Source organism: Rattus norvegicus, chromosome 2 (assembly GCF_036323735.1).
Source record: "Rattus norvegicus strain BN/NHsdMcwi chromosome 2, GRCr8, whole genome shotgun sequence".
Lineage (NCBI taxonomy): Eukaryota > Metazoa > Chordata > Mammalia > Rodentia > Muridae > Rattus > Rattus norvegicus.
The window spans coordinates 1929748-1943439 of NC_086020.1; the positions used below are offsets into that span (position 1 = coordinate 1929748).

Sequence of the window (13692 nt, forward strand, 5' to 3'; positions counted from 1 at the left end):
GTTGTCTTGGATGCCACAAGATGTTAGAGATATCAGAGTTGTAGGCAAACTGCTGAAGAAAGTTTGCAACAGGGAATGGAAGAACAGAGAATCAAGAAGTTTCTTGCTGTTAAATGCAGGATCTGGCAATGGAAGTGAACAAGGATGGAAAGACTCAGAAATCTGACGATTGCTTTGGCTTTGACACCAGACATGGAGATGCAGATTTTGGAGTTTGCTCAGGTTAATTTTCATCTTGTTTAATCCAGTGTTTTCTTACCATGACATTTTGGAATGATAATGTATATCCTGCATGATATTGGGGGTATGTTGTCTTCTTTATGTTTTTGATTTTTAAGGGATTACAGTTTAGAGATTACCTAATCTCAGAAGAAACATTGAACTTTGAACTCCTAACATTGGAGAAACTCTTATAGACTATGGGAACTGTAAAGTTGGAATAATGTATTTTGCATTGTGCTGTGCCTAGTTATGTCCTCTCTAGAGTCATGTATTTGAACTGTCCTATTGTAACCAGGGAGTAGAATGTGGTTTGAATATATTTGGCAAATTGGAAGTGGTACTATCATGAGATGTGGCCTTGTTTGAGGAAATGTGTCACTGTGGGCATGGGCTTTGAGACACTCTCTCTAGCCAGGTAGGAACCAGTCATCTCCTGCTTGCCTTTGAAATAAGATATCACAATTTCAACTCCTCCAGGACCATGATTTCTGCTTTGATGATAATGGATTGAACCCCTGAACCTGTAAAGCAAGCCCCAACTAAATGCTGTCCTTTAAAATATTCACCTAGGTCATAGTGTCTCTTCACAGTAATGAAAATCCTAACTAAGACAATGGTGTAGTAAGTGCTGCTTTCACAAAGATTAGTTCTCAAAATGGAGGAACATGTCCCATTGGAGGCCTTCAGAGGTTTGTAGTTGAAGACATTGGAACTACTCATGCGTTTGTTGAGCAGAAACGGATTGGAAAAAAAAAAACATGACACATACTGCTATCCCTGGAATTTCAAAACTCTCTCACACATGTGACTTCATATGATTGAAGCTAAGATGGATATTGGCATTTCACTAACTTCAGTACTAAGTATAGGGTCTGAAACAGACCTGAAGAAGACCCTTTTAATATCTTGTTTTACAGGGAACATGTACAAAATATTAAAAAGTACCCAAGAGTCAAGTATGGAGAAAGTCTGGTAACAAGAGATCCAGGAGACATGGGCTAAATGTTTCTTTAACTCTTTATCTCTTCATAAAAACAGTTCACTATGAGCTGTTGGCTCTTGGAGAAGACTGGTGAGGAGTGTCAGCAAAACTGACTCTATTGGATGCTTTACCATAGAACATGGGGCCTTCAGTTCAATAAATGATTCATGCCATTGATGTAGTTCTCTGTGTTTTCCTTTACACAAAAGATATATTAATAAAATACATGATTTAGGCATGGAATAGTAGTTCAGGATGGAAAAGTTCTTGCTGTGTCAGCAAAAGGATCTGATTTAATCCCTAGCAACAATATAAAAAGCCAAGCATGAGAGTTGGGGCACAGACAAAAGAGGATCACTGGCCTTGCTAACTCCCAGCTTAGCTCCAAGTTCAATGAGTGACATTGTCTCAAGGAAATAAGGTGGCAAGTAACACAGCTGGATGCATGATGTCAACATCTGTGTACCATGTAAACCTGGGTCCAAAGGCATAGTATATGCAGATTCTGAAAAAAGGCAAAATTGGAAATTTGTTATTTCTACAAAACTATCACTTGAGGCACTCTGCGGAAAAAAATTCATCATGGAAAATAGTTGTTAATGAATAAAATGAGTCTCTGGGCTCATATTTCCAATTACAGCAGTAGAATGGTTGAGGGGACAAAGCTCCAGAAAGAGACATTTGGGAGCACTCCCCAATCAAATAGGAGCCTGAGAAACAAGGCTACAGATCTGCTCCAGACAGCCATTTATGCCTATTAACTCAGACTATGAATATTAATATATTCTGGAAGAGAAAGCCAGGGACCCACTCTTTTATCTTGCTGTGCAGAAACTGAATATTGAATGACCTTGAATAAATGGAGTGTTATTGATGCCATTTTTGTCTCAAAAGAAGGAAAACCAGGGAGCCATCCCTAATCTCTCTTTTTTGTTTGGTTTGAGTTTTAGTCTTAAAGAAACCTAAGCAAAAACTCAAAGTACCAGGCTATAAAGACAAGTGTAATTTTAGATAGTGTGGCCTGTGAAGAGCTCATATTTTCTCTATCTGTTAGCAAGACTAGACTCTCTGAACTCGACAAAGAAGGAGCATATTCCCTTTCACTACCAATTGAAGATGATTTAAGAATGAGAAGACCCCACCCGAAGGTTTGTGCTCTCTAAGGAAAATTAGGCACATAATGAGAAAAGACTGCCAGGATTCATTAGTGGTGCAGTTCCACATTTTATTAAGTGCTGTGAGCCTGGTTTATTTCATGAAAAGGTCTGAGTGCATGAAGGACAAGATATTAAAGACAATAAAGAAAAGCAGTTTCACTACATAAAGGTGCTGTGTGTCTAAAGCATACAAACTCCGCAGCAATCACAATCATGAGGTTAGAAAATGGCTAACACCATCTTTAGTATTTGTTGTTTTATATTTTGTTTTAATGATTTTTTTCTTCATTTGGAGATGTTTTAAAGCATCTTATTATTAATAAGCTTATTCTTTGACAATTATTTACATAAACATAATGCTCTTTGATTACCCTCTCTCTTCCTGTGAGACTAAAACAGGAACAATATACATTACAAGTTAATGAGAAAACAAAACAATAAAAATATACCTTGCAGGTTGAGGATTTTTTTTGTAGTGAAGATTAAGTTCCAGTTTTTACAATGTTAAATCTGTGAAATACTTACAGAATAAGTTTGTTTGTCCTGTATTAAGTCTTTGCAAGTTAAGATTTCTATTTGTAATTAAGAATACATTTATTTCTATTCTGACGTAAAATGCAAAATCTGTTTTGAGGTATTTACTCATTTACTTATTTATTTATTTGTATTTTTTTTCAAGACTGGGTATAACTAGCTCCAGCTGCCCTGGAAATAGCCCTGTATTTTTAATTGATAATCTTATAGCATAGAGTATTGCTGTTCTCTTCAGAATGTTGTCTCATATGCCAAAGTGTTTAAGGCTATTTTCTAATTTCTCCTCTATCAAGTTCAGTGTTTCTGGTTTTATGGTAAGGTCATTGATCTACTTGTACTTGAGATTTGAGCATGATAATAAATAGGGCATCATTTGCATTCTTCCACCTGGAGACACCCACTTTGACAAAATCTATTTTTTGAAGTTTTTCTTTACAGATGATAATTTCTGGCTTCCCTGTCCTTAGGTGTGAATTTATCTCTGGGCCTACAATTCAATTCTGTTTGTTGTTGTATCTGTTTTTATGCAAATACCTTGTGGGTTTTATCACTGTAGCTTTAAAGTATGACTTGAAAATCAGTGAAAGTAATACCTCCAACATTTTTTGTTGTTCTTTTTGTTGTTCTTTTTTGTTTTGTTTTTCATATTCAGTATTGTTCTAGATATCCTGGGTTCTTGGATTTTGGTTTTCTCTATGAAGTTGAGAATTGCCATTTCCTGGTCTGTAAAGAATTGTGTTGGAATTCTGATGGGGATTGCATTCAGTCGGTAGACTTTTTTGATAAAAACGACCATTTTTACTGTTAATCCTACCAATCCCTGAGGATCGAGATCTTTTCATTTTCTGGTATCTTCTTCAATTTTTCCTTCAAATATTATAAGCTTATAAGCATAGAAATCTTTCATTGACTTGGATAGACATTATCTATATCTTGAGGCTCATGTGAAGAGTGATTGTTTCCTCATTTTCTTCCTCAGTCTGTTTATCATTTCTATATAGAAAGGCTACTGAGTACTTACTGTTAATCTTGTATGCAACTACTGTGCTAAAAGTGTTTATCAACTCTGGGAGATACCTAGAATAATTTTTAATGTCACTAATGTACTCTTATTTCATCCAAAGTTAATGATACTTTCAATTCTTCCTTTCCAATTTGTGTCCCCTTGATCTCATTTGGCTGTCTTATTGCTATAGATAAAACTTCAAGTGCTATGTTGAATAGTATGAACAGAGTAGAATGTCTTGTTCCTTATTTTAGTGGAATTAGTTTCCATTTCTATCCATTCAATTTGGTGTTAGCTATCGACTTGAAGTAAATCGAGATATGTTCCTTTTCCACGAATCTTGTGAATAGTTTTACCATGAACGGGTGGTGGAATTTATTAAAGACTTTTCACATATCACTATCTGCAGATGATATGATAGCATATTTAAGTGATCCCTAAAGCTCCACCAGGGAACTACTAAACCTGATAAACACCTTCAGCAAAGTGGCTGGGTATAAAATTAACTCAAATAAATCAGTAGCCTTCCTCTACACAAAAGAGAAACAAGTCTAGAAAGAAATTAGGGAAACGACACCCTTCATAATAGTCCCAAATAGTATAAAGTACCTCAGTGTGACTTTAACCAAGCAAGTGAAAGATCTGTATGATAAGAACTTCAAGCCTCTGAAGAAAGAATTTGAAGAAGATCTCAGGAGATGGAAAGATCTCCCATGTTCAAGGATTGGCAGTATTAATGTATTAAAAATGGCCATTTTACCAAAAGCGATCTACAGATTCAATACAATCCCCATCAAAATACCAATCCAATTCTTCAGAGGGTTAGACAGAACAATTTGCAAATTCATCTGGAATAACAAAAAACCCAAGATAGCTAAAACTATCCTCAACAATAAAAGGACTTCTGAGGGAATCACTATCCCTGAAGTCAAGCAGTATTGCAGAGCAATAGTGATAAAAACTGCATGATATCAGTACAGAGACAGACGGATAGACCAGTGGAATACAATCGACGACCTAGAAATGAATTCACATACCTATGGTTGATTTTTGACAAAGGAGCCTAAGTCATGCAATGGAAAAAAGAGCATTTTCAGCAAATGGTGCTGGTTCAACTGGAGGTCAACATGTAGAAGAATGCAGATCGATCCATGCTTATCACCCTGTACAAAGCTTAAGTCCAAGTGGATCAAGGACCTCCACATCAAACCAGACACACTCAAACTAATGCATCATTAAGAAAATATTTGCAAATATTAGAAACAAAGAAGATATAATTAAATAACTGAGTAGCAGTGAACTTCAGGTGCTCAAGATACAGACATATAAGAATAAAAGAGAGGAATCATATATAGCAACTCTGAATTTGGGAGAACACTAAGTATACCAGTTAACTTTTCCAATTTTTGTGACAAAACATATAACAGAAGCAACTAAAGAAAGTATTGTTTATTTTGATTCACATTTTGATGATCCAGTGCATCTCCTCAGGGATATCTGTCACAGTTGCCCACACATGATGCTGCTATGTTACTCTGCATCCATGGTCAGGAAGCAGAGAGATGAATGCTGGTCCTTAGCCCACTTTCTCATTTTCACTTACATGAGATGTCAGTCCAGGAATTGTCTTTTCAAAATTCAGGTTGGGTGTTCCTTGCTCACCCAACCATCCTCACAAACCAAGGTGTGCAACCACCATGATCTGTACCTCATTAAGTTTTCACTGGAGATTAAGCATCACAGAAAGAAAGATTTAATCAAACCACTGCAGTACCCAATGAGGGCATGAGAAACTGTAAAGTCATATACTCTAACATTTATCCTATTAAGGCAAAAAATTAAGACATGTTAACAATATACTAAAATTTTATTTTTGTTCTTTTATTCTACATCTCATCAACTTCTTTCTCTTCCCTACATAGCACTTTCTCCTTGTCCCTTTCCTAGATACCTTATGATAAATGTGATAAAAGTATCCTGAACAAATAGCTTAGGGGAGAAAAAGTTCATTTTGTCCATTATTTCAGAAAGATATGATATATCAAACTGGGAACTGCCTGGCAGCAGACATAGAAGAGAATTCAGCAAGAGTAAGAAGTAGTTGGTCACAATGTATCTATATTCAGGAATCCAAGAACAAAAAATGAAAATTAAGCCTGATTACAAAGCCTCGAGGCCCTTTCCTAGTGACCCACTTCCAACAATGCTCCACCTCCTAGAAATTCCACAAGCATCCGTATAGCATCAGTAGTTGTGGTCCATATGTTCAAATAGGTAAGTCTATGAGGGAGTTACCATTTAAACCACACAACCTGTTTGCTCCTTTTCCACTCTAGAGCTGATAGGGCCTTTATGAGTTCAACCCTGCCAATTGTCAATGCTCTCTCTCACTGGTTCATCCACTCATCCTGTCAAGTCACACTCCTTTTCACTTCCCAATGAACTTTTGAATCTCTGATAATTATTTCAAAGCAAACAAAAGGCCACACAAAATGAACCATTTCTTTTTGTCTTTTTAATTTCCTAAATGACTTGTTTCATACTATTAACACACTTTAGACATATCCTCCCTTCTGTAGATATCTGTATGTCCCAGCTCAAGTAAGTGTTCCTTCCTACTGTCCATAGTCAAATGCTCTGTTCTATTTTGCAACACATGTGTTGGATTAAGTGGATATACGTGTAATAATTATGAAGAATCTTGCTACTGTGCTCTTAAAATATTGCTTGACTTTTATCATTGTGTCCAGTTCAGTTCCCTCTGTATACTCTTGTATCTTCGGTTCTCCAAAGTACAAAAGTGGAACATCCTCTCTCAAGTTGGCAGACATTTTCTTATCATCTCCATTACACTTTTTCTGTAGCTTTATCCATCAACTTGACATTAGCATGTAGGTTATTTGCTATGTACTTACAATCATGAAGATACTTTACAGACTGGATTTCAGAAACGACTTACTTTACTGGTTTGCCCATACTTGTGTCATCAATACTCACGGAAGTCAAGGCAGTCTTTCAGTTAACTCAGAAATGAGAATGGAATATACATAGTTTACTCAACTGATACTGAAGTATAATAAAGCACAAGATGTGTCCAAGCAAGGCCTTACATGGCCATCACTGGAAACCAAATTCACAAGTGTGAACAGAAAGTGGGCTGAGTATGTCAAGTAGTAGCACCAATATCACATCAAACTTCTTACAAAAAACTGGAGGGTGATCTACAATAGGGAAACACTTCTTTGTCCCTAATGATCACATATAAATCATAATCATGTAAACCAATAGATACAATATAGCTAAGATAGGAGATGCATTTGAAAGATGGTAGGAGAGAAATCAACATGATTTAGTGTCATGAAAAATATTGGGAATTCTACTATAGCATGTCTCATTGATCACATGGGATGATAAGTCAATAGTACAGACAAGACCATCAGTCATCAGTCTTAGAATAGTGAATGTCATAAGTTATAATCCTTCAAGAAATTGAAATTAACCACAAGAGATCAAAGCTGCTTTCTGACCATGGTGCTTTCTAGCACCATGTATAGAAGTGGGGATAGGAACATGGACTATAAATGAGAGTCTTAGCTCTGACAGTTGAAAATGGAAAAAAAAGACTGCCCTAGAATATTTTTAAAGATTTTTATTATTACGTATTGAGTCAAACAATAATAGATTTCATCATCTTACATTTCATACATGCTAATAATTTGATCCCATCCATTCCCCTTCCTCTCCGTTCTTCCTGTCACACTCTTTCTCTCTCTCCACCTTTCCTTTTATTCCGCCTCTACTTTTCTGTCATTTTCTGGGGGGGGGGTTAATTATTTTAATTAGGGTTTCTCACAGGAACATGTGCAAATTAACTGTAGCAAACCATTGAGGAAAATCTCACCCTCCTCTAGCCACTGTAATAGCCTATAGACTACTCTCAGAGAGAGCGAGAAAACAGAATTATTATTTAAAAATCATCAGATCAGACATGGGTGAAATGATCATTTTGGGCAATCCACTACGAAGACTAAAAACATAGGAAGAAACTTCAACTTGTGATATGTAATGGGACACGGCATACAATGGATGCTCTGTAGTTGCCAGTCCTGTAACTTCTGAGATCATGACAAACTCTTTTGGTTATCCCATGGACAGAGAATGCTGACAACTGACCTAGTGATGTTACTTTTAATCCATGTTTGTTGTTGTTGTTGTTTTTGTTGTTGTTGTTGTTGTTGTGGCATCGTCATCCTCTTCCTCCTCTTCCTCCTCTTCCTCCACCTCCTCCTCCTCCTCCTCTTCACCTTCCTCCTCCTCCTCCTCTCGTTTGGATATTTCTGAGATGTAAGACTGAAAAGAGGATGATTTAGTCTTTAAACAATCTCATTCACTCATAAAGGGCGATGGAAAATATTCAGAACAAAAAGAAAAGAGTCGTACAACAATGCCAAGCAACCAGAGCTTCCAGGGACTAAGCCACTACCTAAAGACTATACATGGACTGACCCTGGACTCTGACCCCATAGGTAGCAATGAATATCCTAGTAAGAGCACCAGTGGAAGGGGAAGCCCTGGGTCCTGCTAAGACTGAACCCCCAGTGAACTAGTCTATGGGGGCAGGGCGGCAATGGGGGGAGGGTTGGGAGGGGAACACCCATAAGGAAGGGGAGGGGGGAAGGGGATGTTTGCCCGGAAACCGGGAAAGGGAATAACACTTGAAATGTATATAAGAAATACTCAAGTTAATAAAAAAAAAAAAAAAAAAAGAGAAGAGTCTCATGAGCCTAGGCCTCTTCTGTGGGGTTGATAGGCAGCTAACAATTCCTAGATGTAGAAAAACTCATGAGGCCCATCATTGTCTGTGGGTTATGGGTTTGGGAATTTCAGTGATATCTCCCCTGGAATGATCATTGTTTCTTTTTCTGAAATGAAATCCCCCAAAGTTCAGAATCTCCAGCAACTTGAAAATGAGAGAAAATCTTCCATAGGTATCTGTTATTCCACGGGAATGTTTGCAGCGATAAGAATGGATCGATTTGCATTCATCTACATGCTGACCTCCAGTTGAAGCAGAAAGATTCATTGAAAATGCTATCTTTTTTTCCACTGGATGGAAAATACCCTTTGTCAAATATCAAGTGACAATAGGTGTGTGGGTTCATTTCTGGTTCTTCAATTCTATTCTATTGATCTACCTGCCTGTCTCTGTACCAATACTATACTTTTTTTTTATTAATATTGCTCTATAATACAGCTTTAGATTAGGGATGCTCATTCCTCCAGAAGGTCTTTTATTATTGAGGATAGTTTTCGCTATCCTGGGTTTTTTCTTATTCCAAATGATTTGCAAATTGCTCTCTCAAATTCCATAAAGAATTGAGTTGGAATTTTGATGTGTATTTCATTGCCTCTGTAGATAGATTTTGGCAAAATGGAAATTTTAAAATATTAATCCTGTCAATCCATGAGCATTGGGAGGTCTTTCCATCTCCTGAGATCTTCAATTTCTTCTTCAGAGACTTGAAATTTTTATCAAATAAATAATTCACTTGCTTAGTTAGAGTCACACTGAAATATTTTATTTTATTTGTGACTATTCTGAATGGTGTCATTTCCGTAATTTCCTTCCCAGATTTTGAATAGAGTAAGGCTACTGATTTTGTTTGAGTTAGTTTTATACACACCCACATTGCTGAATTTCTTTATCAGGCTTAGCAGTTCTCTGGTGGCACTTTTGGGGTCACTTAAGTATACTATCATATCGTCTGCAAATAGAGATATTTTTACTTCTTCCTTTCTAATTTGGATTCCTTTGACCATCTTTTGCTTTCTGATTGCTCTGGCTAAAACTTTGAATACTACATTGAATAAGTAAGGAGAGAGTACGCAGCCTTGTCTAGTCCCTGATTTTAGAGAGATTGCTTCAAGTTTTTCTCCATCTAGTTTGATGGGGCTACTGGTTTCTTGTATATTGCTTTTATTATATTTAGGCATGGGTTCTGAACTTTTTTAAGACTTTTAACATGAAGGAATTTCAAATTTTGTCAAATTGTTTCTCAGCATCTAATGAGATTATCCGGTTCTTTATGTTTGTTTGGTTTTTTTTGGGGGGGGGGTTGTTTTTGTTTTTGCTTTTATCTATTTGGTTGATTTTAGCCCTGAGTTTGATTATTTCCTGCCGTCTATCCTTCTTGGGGTTATTTGCTTTTTTTTTGTTCTAGAACTTTTAGGTGTGCTGTCAAGCTGCTAATATATGTTCTGTGCAGTTTCTTTTTGGAGGCACTCAGAGCTGTGAGTTTTCCTCTTAGCACTGCTTTCATTGTGTCCCATAAGATTGGGTGCCCTGCCCTCATTTTCATTAAATTCTAAAAAGTCTTTAATTTCTTTCTTCACTTTTTCCTTGGTCAAGTTATCATTGAGTAGAACATTGTTGAACTTCCATGTGTATGTGGACTTTCTGTCATACTTTTTCTTTTTTTGTTATTGAAGACCAGCCTTATTTCGTGGTGATATGATAGGATGCATGAGGATTATTTCAACTTTCCTCTATCTGCTGAGGTCTGTTTTGGAAAAGTTACCATAAGAGTTGAGAAGAAGGTATTTTTTTAGGATCAAATGTTCTATAAATATCTGTTAAATTGATTTGGTTCATAACTTCTCTTAGTTTCTCTATGTCTCTGTTTAGTTTCTCTTTCCATGATCTGTCCACTGATGAGAATGGGGTGTTGAAATCTTCCACTATTATTGTGGGAGGATCAATGTGTGCTTTGAGCTTCAGAAAGGTTTTTTTTATGAATGTAGGTTCCCTTGCACCTGGAGAATAGATATTCAGGATTGAGAGTTCACCTTGGTGTATTTTTCTTTGATGAATATGAATTGTCCTTGCTTAACACTTTCGAAAACTTTTGGTTGGTAGTCAATTTTATTGGATATTGGAGGATATACTCCAGCTTGTTTCTTGGGACCATTTGCTTGGGAAATTGTTTTCAGGCTTTTACTTTGAGGTAATCTTTTTCTTTTTTACTGACCTCTATTTCCTGTGTGCAGCAAAATGCTGGGTCCCCTTTACGTATCCAGTCTGTTAGTCTATGGCTTTTTATTGGGGAATTGAGTCCAATGATATTAAGAGATATTAAGCAGTAGTGATTATTGTTTCCTTTTATTTTTGTTGTGAGAGGAGTAATTACATTTGTTTGGCTCTATTCTTTCAGGTTTATAGCAAGAACATTACTTTCTTGCGTTTTTTAGGATGCAGTTTCTCTCCTTGTGTTGGAGTTTTCCATCTATTATCTTTTGTAGGGTTGAATTTGGGGAAGATATTGTATAAATTTGGCTTTGTCATAGAATATATTGGTTTCTCCATTTATGTTAATTGAGAGTTTTGCTGGATATACCAGCCTGGGCTGGTATTTGTGATCTCTGAAGGTCTATATGACATCTACCCAGTATCATCTGGTTTCTGTTGCTTAGGTTTCTGCTCTTGCCTCTCACCATCAGGTTGTCTCTGGTTTCAGCTGGCCTTGCTATCTCTGACAGTGGCTTGACCCTCCTATAAGCCTGTGTGTCCCACACAGACCTGTCTTCTCCCAGCGGGAACTGGGTACAGAGAACCGTAGGTCCTGGTCAGGTCTGGGTTCAGGCAGAAACTGGCAGATCCTTTCCCAGACTCTTCCTCGATTCCTCTGTCCTGAGGGTTCCTGGCGTGTCTCTTGGAGCAGAAGTGGTGTTCTTACCTTTGCTCTCAAGTGTGTCAGCATGCTTGGTGACTGGCTTTCAGCTCTAGGTGCAGGCAAAGCCAGGAAGGATCCTGTCCCTGGCTGCTCCTAGCTTCCTGTGTCTAGAGGGCTCTAGACAGGTTCCTCTTGTCCAGATTATGAGCAGAAGTGGTGGTCTCCCCTGACCTCTCAGGACTGTCTGCCTTTCTGAGAGTCCAGCTCTCTCCCCTATGGAATCTGGGTACAGAGAACTGTGGGACAGAATCATCTCTGGTGGTATGCAGAAACTGGAAGCGGTGTTTAATACTTTAATTATATAAATCAAATAGAAATAAGAGAGGCTGAGTTTGAAGTCTCCTGGAGAAACTATTACTATTACATCCCCCAAAACTTTCTATTATACCTTGGAACATACTCTGGAGTGTGCGTATGCACGTTTCCTTTTCTGTAGGGATGTTTGCATTCCTCTGCTCCTGGGAGCGTCTTTACATAGTTATTGCCATTGCGTCTTGTAAGTATACATTTTAATCAACCAGAATATATATTCAACATCTTTTAAATTTTTTATTAGTTATATTTGTTTAATTAATTTCAAACCTTATTCCCCTTCCCGGTTTCCTGTCCATAAGCCCTTATTCCCTCCCCTCCCCCTCCCCCATACAGCTATTCCCCTATATATCTCCCTTATTGCCCCCCCATTTTCCCCTGCACTGGGGGTCCAACCTTGGCAGGATCAAGGTCTTCCCGATCCCCTGGTGCCCCAACAAGGCTATTCTCTACTACATATGCAGTTGGACCCTTGGTCAGTCCATGTGTAGTCTTTCTGTCATTTCAACATTTTAATCAAAACTTGCTATAGATCTACAGAGTCAAGACATATCCATTCATCATAATTTGATAATATAATGAAAATTCTGTACAATTTTTTCACAAAATAAGGTATTTGAAAGCTCAGAGAGACCTAATAATATACCCAATGAAAGAATTTGTGCTATATCACCTATACTTTTGTTTTTGTAATAAAATATTTGAATTTGCTCTGTTTAAAATAAAGTTTTAACAAAGATTTTTAACAAGGTTTTTAAAATTCTTTTTTAAGTTTTTCCTTCTGTACATTTTTTTCAGGTGCTCACAGATCTAAAACAGGCCTCAGATTTTTGGGGAAGTGGGCTGTGTACAGCTAGGAACCACCATAGCTGGTGAACTAACTCTGAGCTTTTTCAACACAAGTGCTTTTTAGTGCTGAGACACATCACCAGTTCTGAAAAAAATGTGTTTAAACAAACTTAAGGGCAGGAGTGGAGATAGCACGATGGAGAACAATGATTTTAAAAGAAAATTATGTATTAGTATATAAAGTATCAAATAAGGCCATGGGAAATTAATTTAAAAGGGAAAAGAAAAAAATATTGTCTTAAAGGAATTCCTTAGAAAAGCAAAACACAAAATGCAATAGTGTAGGTAATACAGGTAGAAATTCAAGGCACAGGGGCAGACTGTCCTCTGCCTGTGCTAGAGCTCAGTGGAAATTCAAGGAGCTGACAGGATTAGAAGAAACACTCTGTTGCCATCCCCATCCCCTCAACAATTATCCTGAACTTGGAAGATGATAGTGTATAGGGTATTTGGAGAGAAGTGGAGCTGTTCACTCCCCTGTGCTTGCTTTACAGCTGACAGGGGCTCCATTCAATTTCACACTTTTATTTTAAAAATTAAAACAGAGAAATTCCTTGATAAAGATCTAATTATACTTTTAAAATTTACAAGAAGGAGTTGCCAGTTTGTTTTTTGGTTTTGTTTATACGTTCATTAAATGCCTATATTTGTCAACTGAAAGGATGACTCAGCAGTTAAGAGCACTGCTGCAGGAATCATTCCACTTCTTTAGCCTCTGGAGACATCTGTACTCATTTGGCAGACTCAAATACACATATGTACAAGCAGTCACACACAAAAAAATAAAAATAAGTCTTTTATTTTTAACTCTGCATTTGTCATTTTCACTTAAAACTTTATTCCAAATGCCTGGTGGAGAACTTCTTTACATTTATGAAGTATTAATATAAGTTAATTTAA

General features: G+C 37.1%; 1 long non-coding RNA gene and 1 pseudogene across 2 annotated transcripts in view; both read left to right on the plus strand.

Annotated features, from left to right (window-relative positions):
* LOC134478874 (uncharacterized) overlaps nt 1–6782 on the plus strand; it is a 95717-nt gene extending 88935 nt beyond the window's left edge. For both annotated transcript variants that reach the window (XR_010063673.1, XR_010063674.1), the window contains exon 6: nt 120–6782. This is a non-coding gene — a long non-coding RNA (uncharacterized LOC134478874). The remainder of the gene's footprint in view (nt 1–119) is intronic.
* Nucleotides 1–13692, plus strand: part of LOC134485543 (polyubiquitin-like) — a 192056-nt pseudogene that overhangs the window by 109628 nt on the left and 68736 nt on the right.